The sequence below is a fragment of the Lepidochelys olivacea genome (genome assembly GCF_965140295.1).
Source record: "Lepidochelys olivacea isolate rLepOli2 genome assembly, chromosome: 1".
Taxonomy (NCBI): Eukaryota; Metazoa; Chordata; order Testudines; family Cheloniidae; genus Lepidochelys; species Lepidochelys olivacea.
Window position 1 is genome coordinate 2,410,788 of NC_140411.1, and position 16,563 is coordinate 2,427,350.

The following is a 16,563-nucleotide window of genomic DNA, read 5'->3' on the forward strand; positions in this document are numbered from 1 at the left end:
TGAATTACACTTAGTCTGATTCCCCAGTTTATCATGCTGACACAGCACAGTAAAGATAGGAATGGGTTTAATGTCTCTTGACTGTCCAGAATAGCAGCCGTGTTAGCCTGTATGCGAAAAAGAAAAGGAGGACTTGTGGCACCTTAGAGACTAACAAATTTATTTGAGCATGAGCATTTGTGAGCTACAGCTCACTTCATCGGATGCATTCATTAAATGATTCAGGGAAGAAAGCCCAGCACCATGCACCAGCCAGCTCTGCACGAACCTCAGTCTGAGAAAACATTTAGGTCCCTTTAGGAGTAAAGAGCCGGAGCAGCCTGCCCCGGATTTGTTTGGTCCTCACCCCGTAGATGATGGGGTGGAGCAAGGGGGGCACCAGGACGTACATATTGGCAATGAGAACAAGGAAGTGCAGTGGCACATTATGGCCAAACCGGTGCGTGAGAGAGGAGAAGAAATCTGGCATATACAAAGCTAAGGTGGCACAAAGGTGAGAGATGCAGGTCCCAAAAGTTTTGAGCCGGGCATCCTTTGTGGGGAGGCGGAAGATGGCCCGGAGGATCTGAGTATAGGACACAGTGATGAAAAACACGTCCATTCCAATCTCAGAGAAAAGATCAAACAGGCCGTAGTAACTACTGATGCGGATGTCAGCACAGGCCAGGTTCACCACGGCTATGTGCTCACAATAGGAGTGGGGGATGACGTTGGTTCTGCAATATGGCCACCCCCTCGCCAGGAAGGGGTAGGGTAATGCGAATATTCCACTGCGCAGCAGGACGGCCAGGCCGATCTTGGCCACAACAGAGTTTGTCAGGATGGTGGAATGTCTCAGGGGATGGCAAATGGCCACATAGCGATCAAAAGCCATGGCCACGAGGATTCCGGACTCCATGGCTGAGAAGCAGTGAAGGACGTACATCTGGGTGAGGCAGGCACTGAAATTGATCTCCCTGGTATTGAACCAGAAGATATTCAGCATTTTGGGCAGGGTGGATGTGGACATGACCAGGTCAGTGATGGCCAGCATGCAGAGGAAATAATACATGGGGCCATGGAGGCTTTGCTCCATCTTTATAATGAACAAGATGGTGAAGTTCCCCAAGACAGCTATGGTGTACATTGTGCAGAAGGGGATGGAGATCCAGATGTGGGCTCCCTCCAAGCCAGGAATGCCAAGCAGGATGAAGGTGGAGGGGTTGTTGAAGTGGGTTGTGTTGGAATCTGACATGGAATAGGGGAGAAGGTGTCCAACTCTGAGGCGGAACGCTGTTTCCTGCATGTACCGTACTTTCCCCTGACTTCCTGTGTGTGCCCAGGGTGCCTGGATGGAGAGAGAACGTTAATCTGAGATATTACATGCACTACTGGAGGCAGTTCTCATGGGTGAAGCAGATTGTTCGCTCTTCACTCACTGAAAAATGACATTTCAATTGTTCAGAGAAAACAACTATGAACAATGACCACATTAAAGCCAATTCCACATTTTATGGGGCTCCCTGTGTTAATAAGTCCTACACTTAGTGGTGAGGAACCTTAAGAGGCACCAGCAGGAAACACAAGTCTGGATACTGGTTATCCATCATTATTCCTTAATAAAATGAGAGCCAGCATAGGGACTCCATGCTGTAGGAGTTCCCCATTCATCAAGTGGCTTGATATGTGAGAGTGGAAGAAAACAAACTTTTTTAAGACATATGCCAGGAGAAACATCCCAATTAGAACATACCTTAGGGAAAAGACCTGGGCGCCATTGACAGCAGCTCAAGAGAAACACCTGCTGATTCAGAGCAGTGGACAAAACAAAAGCAAGCTTCAGATCACTAAGAGATGAGATGGAGAATACCATGTTCTGGATATGTGCTCAGTTTTGGTCACCCAGTCTCCATGCAGGATATAGCATATCTAAAAGGGATTTCCAAGACAGGCTCTGAGAATGCGGGAGGCTGCCATATGCAAACAGATAGAAAAGTCACGGCTACGCCCCCTGATACTTGACACCATGCAGAAAAGTCTGGAACTCTTCCGTTTACAGAAGAGACAAAGAAGGGAACATATGAGAGAGGAGAGGAAAATAAAAAATATACTGATTTATGTTCCAATGGACAAACAGAGAACAGTTCCCAACCAGTACTATTTATAGACACTGAGTGCTTCAAAGGACTAATTCCCCAAAGCTGAAGAAAATTGTCAGCAAAATTGATTGGAGGAAAACATTATACAGAAAAATATGAATGAAAATTGGTCGTTCTTTGCGGAAAAAGTCATGATTGCACAGTCAACAAAGTGAACAACGTTGGGTAAAAATCCAGTTCAGTGGCAAAGGGAAGGCAGCAATTAGGAGGAAAAGAATATGTAGCAAAGGGGGAAAAGGGAAACCAGAGAGCCAAGAATACAAATGGAAAGTTATGAAAATGTATAAGGGACATTAAAGACATCAGGGAAAACTCCACATTTGGCAGGGCTAAGGATAACAAAAAAGGAGGTTATTAAGTATGTTAACAACAAGAGAAATCACAGAAAAATGTTATGGCAATTCCTGTGTTAAATGTCAAGTATTAAAAAATAAAGGGAAAGTGCTTTTTATAAAAGATTTGACAAAGTTAAAAAACAATGGAAAAGCTGGTCTTGGATTAGGTTTTCTTTTCTTTTTTTTTTTTTAAAGTCTAGATATGTAATTAATGTCACTCAACAACAAGGTTTATACAAAACAGATCTTGTCAAATAAACCTGATTTCACCCTTTTTGGAGAGTACACATTTGTGGATCAAGGGAACGCATGTGTTGGATCAAGGGAACCATGCAGATGCAATGGACCTTGATTTCTCAGAAGCATTTGATTTAGTGGGGGAAAATACTGAGTTAAAAAATTAAACACACTATAATATCAGTAGAGAACATGCAAAATGGACTGAAAACAAGCTAAGTGACGGATCTCAGAAAGCTGTTGTTGAGACGCCTTCGTCAGTGAACGGGGCTGTTTGTAGTCAGGTTCTGCAGGGATCGGTTCTATGCCTGAGGCTATTCAATAATTTCATGAATGATCTGGAAGGAAGTAGAAGATCACTGCAGATAAAATTTTCGGATGACCCAAAGATTGGCAGAGTGGTTGCAATGAGGTGGCCAGGGCAGGCATACCGATTGATTTGGAGCATTTGGAATGTGGGGCCCATGCAAACAAAAAGTTTTAATACAGTCAAATGCAGAATCCTTGGAAAAGGGAATGCAGGCCCAACCCACAGGCGACAGCACTGTATTATGGAATGCAAGGACCCTGTAAAGGATTTCGGGGACATTGTGGACAGCCAACTCATCTTGAGAGCCCAGTGAGATGCTGTAGCATAAAGGGATGTTGGGTTTCTCGGATACATAAACAGGGGAGAGGTGAGTTGGAGCAGGGGAAGGATTTTACTTATGAAGATGTATAGACTTTGAAGATGTATATCTCTATAGCTTATCAAAAAGATGATCAGGCGGAAACTTTCATGGGGAGAAATCCATGCCTAGTAATGGCTCTGTAATCTACCAGAGAAAGGCTGATCAAGACCGAAGGGCTGGAAGCTGAAGCCAGATAAATTCTAGCTATAAATTAGGGCCACATATTTAGCAATGAGGGTGATTAACCATTGAGACACACTGAGAAGGGAAGTAGTGAATTCTCCAACTCCCCACGTTGGCAGATCGAGACTGGATGCTTTTCTGGAAGATCTGCTTCAAGGGTCTACACCAGGGTTAGGTTGATATAGCTACATCTCTCTGGGGTGTGGATTTTTTTGCTGTTTCAAAAAAGGCAAATGCAATGTTAGGTTATATGAGCAGAGGTATAACATGCCAGTCACAGTACATGATCGTATTCCTCTACTCGGTCGGGGTTAGGTCTCAATAGTAATGTGTCCAATTTTGCTCACCAATGTATAGAAAGGAGGTAGATAAACTGGAAAGGAGCCATAGGCAAGAGACAAAGGTTATGCACAGGATGGAATGCAAGCCGTAGAAACCGGTATGTTTATTTGGAAAAGTGGAGATTAATATGGGACAAGATAGTGAACTTCAAATACTTGAAAGGCTGCTATAAAAAGGTGGAGGAAAGTTATTCTGTCTTACATTGAGAGAGGCAGGACAAAAGGCAATGGGTTGCAACTCCAGCATAGCAGATTTAAATTAAATTTCAGGAAAATCTTCCTAACTTGAAGTACAGGAGGCCAATGGAACAGACACCCAGGGTAGTCATGGAATCTCCTCCTGTGGAGGTTTTCCAAAGACATGTGAATAGCCATCAGTCTTAGATGACTAAGACAAAAGAAATCTTGCATCTTGTCAGGGGGTTAGAGAAGCTGTCCTTTGCCTTCCCTTATAACTCTATGGCTCTATCATTCTATTATGCAAAATCCTAGTGTAGATCAGGCCTTGGTCACACACAAGCCTTTCGGCTCAATACAGAGGTAAATGAGTTGTAATTAATGGGCCTGTGCATTACAGGAGGTCAGACTGGATGATCACATGGTCCCTTCTGACCTTAAACCCTATGGATCTATTGATAGAGAAAGTAGATCAGGCATTTATGTTTAATGTGTCTCATAACATGAACAAGGGAGCATTTAGTTAAATAGAAAGTCTGAACATACTACAATGAGAAAAGAAATTGCTAACATAACCCATATTTCGCCTGTAGAACTCCTTGCTACCGAAATTATTGCAGTGAACAGCTTAGCTGAAAGGGATTCACAAATGGATTGGCCATTTATAGATTCACAGATTGAAAGATATTTAGGTCAGAAGGGACCATTATGATCATCTAGTCTGACTTCCTGCACAACACAGGCCACAGAATTTCACCCACCACTCCTGCAAAAAACCTCTCACCTATGTCTGAGCTATTTGAAGTCCTCAAATGGTGGTTTAAAGACTTCAAGGAGCAGAGAATCCTCCAGCAAGTGACCCATACCCCATGCTACAGAGAAAGGCGAAAAACCTCCAGGGCCTCTTCCAATCTGCCCTGGAGGAAAATTCCTTCCCGACCCCAAATATAGCTATCAGCTAAATCCTGAGCATATGGGCAAGATTCATCAGCCAGATACTACAGAAAATTCTTTCCTGGGTAACTCAGATCCCACCCCATCTAACATCCCATCACAGGCCATTGTTCCTATTTACCATGAATATTTAATTACCAAAACCATGTTATCCCATCATACCATCTCCTCCATAAAGTTATCGAGTTTAATCTTAAAGCCAGATAGATCTTTTGCCTCCACTGCTTCCCTTGCAAGGCTATTCCAAAACTTCACTCCTCTGATGGTTAGAAACCTTCGTCTAATTTCTAGTCTAAATTTCCTGGTGGCCAGTTTATATCCATTTGTTCTTGTGTCCACATTGGTACTGAGCTTAAATAATTCCTCTCCCTCTCCGGTATTTATCCCTCGGATATATTTATAGAGAGCAACAATATTTCCCCTCAACCTTCTTTTAATTAGGCTAAGCAAGCCAAGCTCCTTGAGTCTCCTTTCATAAGAGAAGTTCTCCATTCCTCGGATCATCCTAGTAGCCCTTCTCTGTACCTGTTCCAGTTTGAATTCATCCTTCTTAAACATGGGACACCAGAACTGCACACAGTATTCCAGGTGAGGTCTAATCAGGGCCTTGTATAACGGTACCAAAACCTCCTTATCCCTACTGGAAATACCTCTCCTGATGCATCCCATGACAGCATTAGCTTTTTTCACAGCCATATCACATTGTCGGTGGAGTTGCTGTCATCACCTGTAGTTAAGGCTGGCTGACGCTTGAATAAAAGACCCCATTTTCAGTTGCTTATGAATTTGCCAAATTTTAGGTGTTTGGACTGAAATTCCCCATGCTGGGTGGCTGCTTTGAGCAGAATTGTGTTTTGAAAGTTTCAGGAATAACAGTTCAGCCCACTTCTTGAATGGAACTTGGAGAAAGTATGTGTTTCCCACCTTGAAAAATTCTTATTCTTGTTCTAGTGAGGAGCGCTACCAACTCCAAGCTTTCCAGCAGATAAAAGTCAGGTAAGAGCCCCTGTCCCCCTTCCCCATTAACAGCCAGAGCCCTGAAATACAAGAGGAGAGGGTGTCCGTGTCTGTGCGTTAACACACAGCTAGCCCCTGATGTCTCTACTCAGTTCTTACTCCAAGGGGAGTTTTGCCTCACTGGGGCCTGAGCAAACTACAGGCCACTGATTCAGAATTTGGTCTTCTATTGTACATCTACTAACACCTTTCATTCTGAAGGATCCCTCTCCCACTGAAATGCAGCCACCTCGGGGCGGTAGTCCATCAGGCAGGATGACCAGGGGTGCCCAGAAAAGAGTGACATTTTGGCCAGTGATTCTTTAGCAAACTCATCACCTATGGGAAGGGCCCTGGGATGTGTCATGGTTGTGCAGAGCGGAAAGGACCCCAGACGTACTCTCTGTCCCATCACGTCCACGTTGCACGGTGTTTGTCGAGCAGGTGATCTCCTCAGCAAGAAATGGGTACCTGTGAATTCTGAGACGGAAGTGTCTTCCCTGGGAATCCCCCTCAGGTAGCCGTGTCCCAAACCTCTCTCACCCCAGCATCTGCAGCAACATGCCACACCGAGAGCCGATCCAATGGTGTGCACCGTTTATAATACAGCTCTGTGCAATCCCAGGGGGGTTCACGCAGCCTCGAGGGAAGAAGAGAGCATCTGAAAGTAAACAGGCTGCAGAGAAGCATGTCTCTTCTTCTGTGCTAATTATTCAGCTTTAGGAGTAAACATTCATTAAGGGACTGTCCCAAAGGGAGATGAGAAGACTGTCCTGGGCTCTTTGCTGAGTCAGAGAAGAATTGGCTGTTTGTGTATTTGTGTATATTTATAAAATATAGTTGATTTGAAAGAAAATAAGGGATAATTGCTTAGATGGATAGATGGATAGATAGGAGACAGACAGATCTGGAAAAAGGTGACCGAGGGGAGACATGAGCATTTTCTGCTGTTGCTATGGGCTCAGAGATCAGTAAATCTCATGTGCAGAGGTAAACTCCTTCCCCTGCTCCAACTCACCACTCCCCTGTCTATGCATCCAAGCCCTTTTGGCCACAGCATCGCACTGGGAGCTCACGATGAGTTGGTTATCCACAGAGATCACTTAGTGCTTTTCAGGGTCTCTGCGTTTCATAATACAGTGCCCTGGTCTGTGGGTTGGGCCTGCATTCCCTGTTCCAAGAGGATCACTTTGCATTTGTCTTTATTAAAACATAGTGTTTGCATGGGCCCAACTCACCAAATGTTCCAGATCAAATGTTATGACTCCCCCAGCCGCCTCATTGCAACCACTCTGCCAGCCTTTGGGACATTCGTTAATTTTATCTGCAGTGATTTTCTCTTTCCTTCCAGATTCTTGATTAAAATACTGAACAGCATCAGGCCTAGAAATGATCCCTGCAGAACCCCACTAGAAACAGCCCCATTCACTGACAATGGCCATTGACAGCTGGTTTCCTATGTCCTCCTGCCACTTTTCAGTCCATTTTACGTGCGCTCCACTGATATTGTAGCGCGTTCCTTTTATTATTGGAATGTTTCCCCTGCTAAATCAAGTGCCTCAGAGAAATCAATTTTACTGCATCTGTGCAGTTCCCTTGATCAACCAAACCTGTATTCTCATTAAACAATGACATTGGGGTTTTTTTGACAACGCCTGTTTTGCATAAACCAAGTTGTTGACTGCTATTAATTATATTCCTGGTCTTTTTAAAAACTAATCCCAGACCACTGTTTCCATTGTTTCCTAACCTTGTCAAATCTTTTTTTTTAAAAAACTTTCCCTTTGTAAAACAACCTTTACATTTCACACAGTACTGCCCTGTATTTGCCTTTTCTTTTTTGTTTGCTCTGCTGCTGCCTGATTTCACCCTTCTGCTTCCGAGTGAGATGCGTGGTCATTGTTCAGTCCATACCTCTGGTGTTCATAACTCTAATTTTCTACTATCGATGCTCTTTAACACCCTGCGAGATAGCTAGTGGCCTGGAAAGCATTTCATTGTGTCATGTGATATGAGTGTCATACTGCTTCTTTCCGAATGCAGACAAAAAATGGAACATATTTACCTTTTCTGCAACATTAACAAGTTTCCTTTCTCTGTCTAGTAATTGGCCTAAAACTTTTCAAGGATTTCTTTTGATGTTAATATACTTAGTAACCTCCTTTTTCATTTCCTTAGACATGCTAAACATGGATTTTTCCCTGAAGTCTTTAAAGTCCCTTATCAGTTTTAATAAATTCCAATTTGTATTACTTACTGTCCATTTTCCCTTTCACCCCAAGTGTAATATATCGCTTTCCGCTGCAATTGCTACCTTCCCTTCACTACTGAACTGGGTTTTTAGTCAAAGTTGTCCACCTCCTTGACTGTGGACTCCTGGCGATTTAGCTGTCTAATAAACTCCTCTTAAATAACTCCCAGTTTTCATTCCCATTTTTCTTTCTGAATTTCCTGCCATTTGTTTTGCTGAGAATTTTCCTCAGCTTTGGGCAATTACCCTTTTTGAAGCACTAAATATCTATCGATGTTACTGGTTGGGAACTGTTCTCTGTTTGTCCATGTGAATGTAATCCGTTCCATTCTTTGTTTTTCTCTCCTCTATCATATGCCCCCTTCTTTGTCTTTTCTCTTAACTCAACACTTTTCAGTCTGTCCGCATGTGGCAGCGTTCCCCATTCCCATAGCCTGTTTCAGAAATCCCCTTTCTATCTGCTAAATGCTTTATAGAGATTGGCTGCCCAAAACTTAGCACAAATCCAGAGCAGGTTATTCTCCAGCCTATTCCGTAGGTATCCAAACATTGTCGCTGTCTGGCTAGTGCTGCAAATGAGCAGGTGTTTCCGTGGAGCTGCTATCAGTCAGGCTTTTTCCCTGACCTGTGTCCTAGTTGGGATGTTTCCCCCTGGCACATGACTTGGCAAAGGTTTCATTTTTTACCACTCTCATATTTTGCACAGCCGGGTAATGGGGAACTCCATACAGCATGGACACTTTTGCCTGGGTTTCATCGTGTTAAGGAAGAATGAGGGATAAACTGTACCCGTACACATTTTTCCTGCTGGTGCCCATAAAGGTTTCCCACACCATGACTTGCAGGAAACATTGACCAATGGAGCACCATTAAATATGGAATTGGCATTAATAGGGTCAGTTGTTCATAATTTACTTCTCTGAATCATGTAAATCTCATTTTTCAGTGTGTGAAGAATGAGCGATCTGCTTCACCCATGAGAACAGCCTCCAGTAGTCCATGTAGTGTCTCATATTTACATTCTCTCTCCATCCAGGCATTTGTATTGCGACTATCACCCTAGACTCTGGGCACATACAAGAAATCAGGGGAACGTACAGTACATATAAGACACACCACTCTACTTCAGAGTTGGACACCTTCTCCCCTACTCCATGTCAGATTCCAACACAACCGACTTCACCAACCCCTCCACTTTCATCCTGCTGGGCATTCCTGAGGGGTTAAGAAGCTCTAATAACCTATTTGGCACCTGACCTGAAGGACCATTGAGGAAATAGATACTTTCAAATCTGGCGGGTGGGGCGGGGGAGGATTTGTTCGTGGCTCTCTTGCTTTGTTCCCTCTCCAGATGGAGGGAGAGACCAAGCAGGTACTACATCTCCTGAAAACATACCGGGAATGATCCATCTAAAATTATAGACATTGTAAGTTAGGCAAGGAAATGTGTTAGGTTATCTTTTGTTTTGGCTTGTGAATTTTCCTATGCTACATAGGTAGTTTTATTCCTGTTTTTCTAACTGTGAAACTGAGCCAGAGAGGAATCCTCTGTGTTTCAAATCTTTTTATTACCCTGTAAAGTTACCTTCCATCCTGATTTTGCTGGTGTGATTCTTTTACTTTTTGGTTTCCAAATAAAGTTCTTCTTTTAAGAACCTGATTGATTTTCAGTGTCCTGAGGACAAAGGATCTGGTCTGTGCTCACATTGCTAACCAATTGGTTGGTATATTACTCTCAAGCGTCCCCAGGAAATGGGGGTGAAGAGGCTTGGGGGATCTTTTGGGGGGATAAGGATTCCAAGTGACCCATCCCTGAATTTTTGTATAAATCACTTATTGGTGATAGGAATACCGTCCAAGGACTAGGAAAGGAATTTGTGCCTTGGGGAAGTTTTTAACCTAAGCTGGTAGATAATTTCATGCAGGTCCCCACATCTGTACCCCAGAGTTCAGAGTGTGTGGAGGGGAACCCTGACAGTGTAAGCAGCCAGCCCCCTTGACTTTGAACCACCTTAAATTGTGTTTGATGAAAGCATCTTCCAGAAATTCTTCCAGGTCTAGATCCACAAAGGAATTCATGTAAATACTGAATTTGGGCCCCACTGCCTTTTTCAAACCCCGGCTCATCTGCTGTCCAACCGTGTAGGAGCCTAAGAGTCCACCAGTAGCCTGGACAATGTAACCTGAATGCTGATGCTGCTCCACAGCTAACGAGCTGCTCACAGTCTTTGCTCAGGCCTCAATTCTGGTGGGTTTCTCCAACGAGATGTTCCTCTCACCCATCTGCCCCGCAAACCCGCTCTGTTAGGGGTTCTCTGACCATGCCTCCTGGATGGGGCCCTGCAGGTCATGAATGTATGTGTGCATGTCTGTGTGTGTGTGTACACATGGGTCCGTGTGTGTCTATGTACGTCCATATGTGTGTGTGTGTGGATCCATGTTTGTGGGTGTGCGCTCATGGATCCATGGGTGTGCGTGTGTGCGCATGTGGGACCATGTACTCGTGTTTTCGTTTGCGTCTGTTTGTCTGCATCCCCAGAAAGTGGGGAGGAGGGGTTTTGATTCATTAGGAACTGGGGAAAGGGGGAAGGCTACACAGGAAGGCTGGGCTCTACCAAAATCAAAATGGAACCAGATTGCTGGCACTTGAAATTAAGAGGGTCATAGAGCAGTTTTTAAACTACATGATGCAGGAAACCTGAGAGCTGCAGAGGAGCATGGTGATAGTGACTGTGAAATGCTCAGGGAGATTAGGGAGGCTGTTAAAATAATTTAAAAAAAACCACACAAAACCATTAATAATAATACGGGATTTCAACTATCCCCATATTGACTGGGCACAAGTCACCTGAGGATGGGATGCAGAAATAAAGTTTCTTGACACCTCAAATGACTACTTCTTGGAGCAGCTAATCAGCAAACCCACAACGGGATAGTCATTTACTGAATTAGTCCTATGTGGAGCACAGGATCTGGTCCAAGAGGTTGTCATAAACATAAAGGGAAGGGTAAACCCCTTTGAAATTCCTCCTGGCCAGAGGAAAAACTCCTCTCACCTGTAAAGGGTTAAGAAGCTAAAGGTAACCTCGCTGGCACCTGACCAAAATGACCAATGAGGAGACAAGATACATTCAAAAGCTGGGAGGAGGGAGAGAAACAAAGGGTCTGTGTGTCTGTCTATATTCTGTTTTGGCCGGGGATAGACCAGGAATGGAGTCTTAGAACTTTTAGTAAGTAATCTAGCTAGGTATGTGTTAGATTATGATTTCTTTAAATGGCTGAGACAAAGAATTGTGCTGAATAGAATAACTATTTCTGTCTGTGTATCCTTTTTGTAACTTAAGGTTTTGCCTAGAGGGGTTCTCTATGTTTTGAATCTAATTACCCTCTAAGGTATCTACCATCCTGATTTTACAGGGGGGATTTCTTTATTTCTATTTACTTCTATTTCTATTAAAAGTCTTCTTGTAAGAAAACTGAATGCTTTTTCATTGTTCTCAGATCGAAGGGTTTGGGTCTGTCGTCACCTATGCAAACTGGTGAGGCTTTTTATCCAACATTTCCCTGGAAAGGGGGGGTGCAAGTGTTGGGAGGATTGTTCATTGTTCTTAAGATCCAAGGGTCTGAGTCTGTAGTCACCTAGGCAAATTGGTGAGGCTTTTTACCAAACCTTGTCCAGGAAGTGGGGTGCAAGGTTTTGGGAAGTATTTTGTGGGGAAAGACGTGTCCAAACAGCTCTTCCCCAGTAACCAGTATTAGTTTGGTGGTGGTAGCAGCCAATCCAAGGACAAAGGGTGGAATATTTTGTACCTTGGGGAAGTTTTGACCTAAGCTGGTAAAAATAAGCTTAGGAGGTTTTTCATGCAGGTCCCCACATCTGTACCCTAGAGTTCAGAGTGGGGAAGGAACCTTGACAGAGGTGAATATAGCTGAAGGATGTAGGAATGAAATCAGGAGGGCCAAATCGCACCTGGAGCTGCAGCTAGCAAGAGATGTCAAGAGGAACAAGAAGGGTTTCTTCAGGTATGTTGGCAACAAGAAGAAAGCCAAGGAAAGTGTGGACCTCTTAATGAATGAGGGAGGCAACCTAGTGACAGAGGATGTGGAAAAAGCTAATGTACTCAATACTTTTTTTGCCTCTGTCTTCACTAACAAGGTCAGCTCCCAGACTGCTGCGCTGGGCATCACAGCATGGGGAGTAGATGGCCAGCCCTCTGTGGAGAAAGAGGTGGTTAGGGACTATTTAGAAAAGCTGGACGTGCACAAGTCCATGGGGCCGGACGAGTTGCATCCGAGAGTGCTAAAGGAGTTGGCGGCTGTGATTGCAGAGCCATTGGCCATTATCTTTGAAAACTCGTGGCGAACGGGAGAAGTCCCGGATGACTGGAAAAAGGCTAATGTAATGCCAATCTTTAAAAAAGGGAAGAAGGAGGATCCTGGGAACTACAGGCCAGTCAGTCTCACCTCAGTCCCTGGAAAAATCATGGAGCAGTTCCTCAAAGAATCAATCCTGAAGCACTTACATGAGAGGAAAGTGATCAGGAACAGTCAGCATGGATTCACCAAGGGAAGGTCATGCCTGACTAGTCTAATCGCCTTCTATGATGAGATTACTGGTTCTGTGCATGAAGGGAAAGCAGTGGATGTATTGTTTCTTGACTTTAGCAAAGCTTTTGACACGGTCTCCCACAGTATTCTTGTCAGCAAGTTAAAGAAGTATGGGCTGGATGAAGGCACTATAAGGTAGAAATTTGGCTAGATTGTTGGGCTCAACGGGTAGTGATCAATGGCTCCATGTCTAGTTGGCAGCCGGTGTCAAGTGGAGTGCCCCAGGCGTCGGTCCTGGGGCCGGTTTTGTTCAATATCTTCATAAATGATCTGGAGGATGGTGTGGATTGCACTCTCAGCAAATTTGAAGATGATACTAAACTGGGAGGAGTGGTAGATACTCTGGAGGGCAGGGATAGGATACAGAGGGACCTAGACAAATTGGAGGATTGGGCCAAAAGAAATCTGATGAGGTTCAATAAGGATAAGTGCAGGGTCCTGCACTTAGGACGAAAGAACCCAATGCACAGCTACAGAGTAGGGACCGAGTGGCTAGGCAGCAGTTCTGCGGAAAAGGACCTAGGGGTGCCAGTGGACGAGAAGCTGGATATGAGTCAGCAGTGTGCCCTTGTTGCCAAGAAGGCCAATGGCATTTTGGGATGTATAAGTAGGGTCATAGCGAGCAGATCGAGGGACATGATCGTTCCCCTCTATTCGACATTGGTGAGGTCTCATCTGGAGTCCTGTGTCCAGTTTTGGGCCCCACACTTCAAGAAGGATGTGGATAAATTGGAGAGAGTCCAGCGAAGGGCAACAAGAATGATTAGGGGTCTGGAACACATGACTTATGAGGAGAGGCTGAGGGAACTGGGATTGTTTAGTCTGCAGAAGAGAAGAATGAGGGGGGATTTGATAGCTGTTTTCAACTACCTGAGAAGTGGTTCCAGAGAGGATGGTTCTAGACTATTCTCAGTGGTAGAAGAGGACAGGACAAGGAGAAATGGTCTCAAGTTACAGTGGGGGAGGTTTAGGTTGGATATTAGGTAAAACTTTTTCACTAGGAGGGTGGTGAAACACTGGAATGCGTTACCTAGGGAGGTGGTAGAATCTCCTTCCTTAGAAGTTTTTAAGGTCAGGCTTGACAAAGCCCTGGCTGGGATGATTTAATTGGGGATTGGTCCTGCTTTGAGCAGGGGGTTGGACTAGATGACCTCCTGAGGTCCCTTCCAACCCTGATATTCTATGATTCTATGAAGCACTTGGTAATAAGGACCATAATCTAATTCAATTTAACATCCCTGTGTTGGGGAAAATACCACAGCAGCCAAACACTGTACCATTTAATTTCACAAAGGGGAATGAGACTAAAATGAAGAAGATAGATAAAAAAGAATTTGAAAAGAACAGCATGAAAAGTGAAATCCTGCAAGCTGCATGGAAACTGCTTAATAGAGTGTAGGCTCCTTTTACTAGACTGGCCTCTGAACTTTATTGGGAGTGTACCAGCTGGGAAGATCCTGTCTGATGCCTTGGGGAAAGAGTGACACTCTCCCTCTTCCAGGAATCTTAGAATCACAGGAAGTGCAGGGGGAGCAGGTGGTAGGCTCCATTTTCAGAAGAGGAGTGAGATTGCTTGTGTGGGCTCTGTCCACACGCGGAGCTGCTGCTAGGAAGCCAAGAGCCGCTGCTAAGAGCCCGCTGGGGATGTGATCGAGCAGGGAGCCTCAGAGGCTGTTGGTGGCTTCCCTGGAGACAGGGCAGAGACTGTTGCTGTGCCTGGAGCCGAATGAGGTGGGCCTGCTGTGGAGGAACTGTGAGTAACCCCCACCCTTGTTGGGAAAGCGCAGGCAAGGGAAGGGGCACCGCAGAGAGGCTGAGTCTGAGGAGAGGCAGCTTGATCTTCCCCCCAAATTAGGACACAGAGCGGCTGACATTTGGTGGGGCCAGCTCCAACCATCAGAGGGGTTATGCAGCTTGTTGCCATGGCTGGACTGATACACAGATCCAACAGAGCGCTGTCTCCAGCTGCAGATCTCCAAGGACGCCCATGCAAGCAAATGTCTAGGACTCTGCAATCCAGAGTATACACTTCGGGGTGGGGTACATGGAGGCAGTGTAAATGCCAATTAAGAAAGTTTCATGTCTCACTATAGCCCATGTTTGTTAATTGATTTTATTCCACTGCCCTCTGTGGATTTAAATTAGTAGTTGGTTATATACTGTTACTTTAAGTTGTTAAAGAAAGGTGTGTTCACTCTCTTTTAAGTATATTGCATGTATATTAATTATAACTGGTATTATTGAGTTAGACCCTGTCATCAGAAGTCACCGTTACGGTGCTCTGCTCCGTCCAATGTTGATAACCGTTCAGCTGTGCGCGTGTGCTCCCTCTGCGTTCTGTCCCAGTTCTGCGCAGGTAGCTGACACAGCTCGCCCGAGAGAACCCCCAATGACCACAGACTCAGATAAGGTCTGTAGGCACCCGGCAAGGTTTAATGACAAATGAAGCAGGGTCTCTAGCTCCCTGGATCAGATGTCTACGGTTCTGCTAGTACATGAGTGTCCCCTGAGGGTGGATTCAGCTCAGTCAGTGGTAGGAATTTCCTCTGCCCTCTCAGCAGACAAAGACACCCTGGAGTGTGTTTCCATAACGTATGCATAGAACCTCTCAGGTATGTGTATTTCTGTAGCATCAGCCCTGCTCTTGCCAGTTTCTGTGTGTGGGGCCTGCCTCTTGCTCACAGCTTAACTTTGATTTCTATTAGCAAAGCCCTGGCTACTTTGGTTCAGCCCTCAATCCTCACGCTAGGTCTGTGATATAAGGGTTCCTGTGTGAGGCCTTCTTCTTACTACAGACCCAGGCCACAGAATACTATTAATATTATTAGAATAGGTTTCTTTCTGGAGGTTCCCAAGGCATGCCACGGAATGTGTACAGGACTAGCAAGGTGCAGGCACTGCCAAATTCAAGTGCCTTTCGGAGTAAAGGTTCTTCAGCACTGGAATGCTTAGGATCGCCTTTAATGTCAACAACATCGACATCGAAAATCGAAAATCGAAAGGAGCATAAACTCCTGGCAAACGAAGTTTAAGTGTTTAATTAGGAAGGTTAAAAAAAGAATTTGAAGAACAGCTAGCCAAAGACTCAGAAAGTAATAGCAAAAAAAGTTGCGAGGAGAAGGAACTTCTAGGATGAACCATCATGGGCACTCTAAGAAGAATTCTGTGCTGAGTAAAGTACGTGCTCAGAAGGAGAAACAGAGTCATCCTCTGGGCCTGGCAGGACAGATTGGAAATGTTAAAGTAGGCTGAAGACAGTTATTCCTCCTTGGAGAGGGAAGATCCTTGATGAACGCTGCTGGGTACCAGGAAACACCAATGGATCTCGAGCCCTTCTAGACCATACATCTGGATCAAGCCAAACTAATAGGCTCCAGCCAGCCAATTTACTGACTAATGCCATCAAAGGAAGAGTGCTGGTGAGTCTTCTAATCTCACGTGTGAAGTCTGTGGGGTTGCACTCTCAGAATAGAACTGCAGAGGTACACTGGGATGAGGAAGTGGTTCCTTGGGCGAAGGTAACATTTGAAGAGAATGGAAATGAGCTGTGGGTGACAAGGAGGGAGAAAGAAAAGGAGAAAAGGAGGGAGAAAGAAAAGGAGAGACTCTCTAAGGTGCCACAAGTACTCCATTTCTTTTTGCGAATACAGACTAACACGGCTGTTACTCTGA

At 44.7% G+C, this 16,563-nt stretch overlaps 1 pseudogene across 1 annotated transcript in view; it reads right to left on the bottom strand.

Moving 5' to 3' along the window:
* Positions 1-286: 286 nt before the first annotated feature.
* Positions 287-16,563, bottom strand: part of LOC311514588 (olfactory receptor 52R1-like) — a 272,348-nt pseudogene continuing 256,071 nt past the window's right edge. The window contains exon 2 of the transcript in view: positions 287-346. The product of the transcript in view is annotated as an olfactory receptor 52R1-like (transcript). The remainder of the gene's footprint in view (positions 347-16,563) is intronic.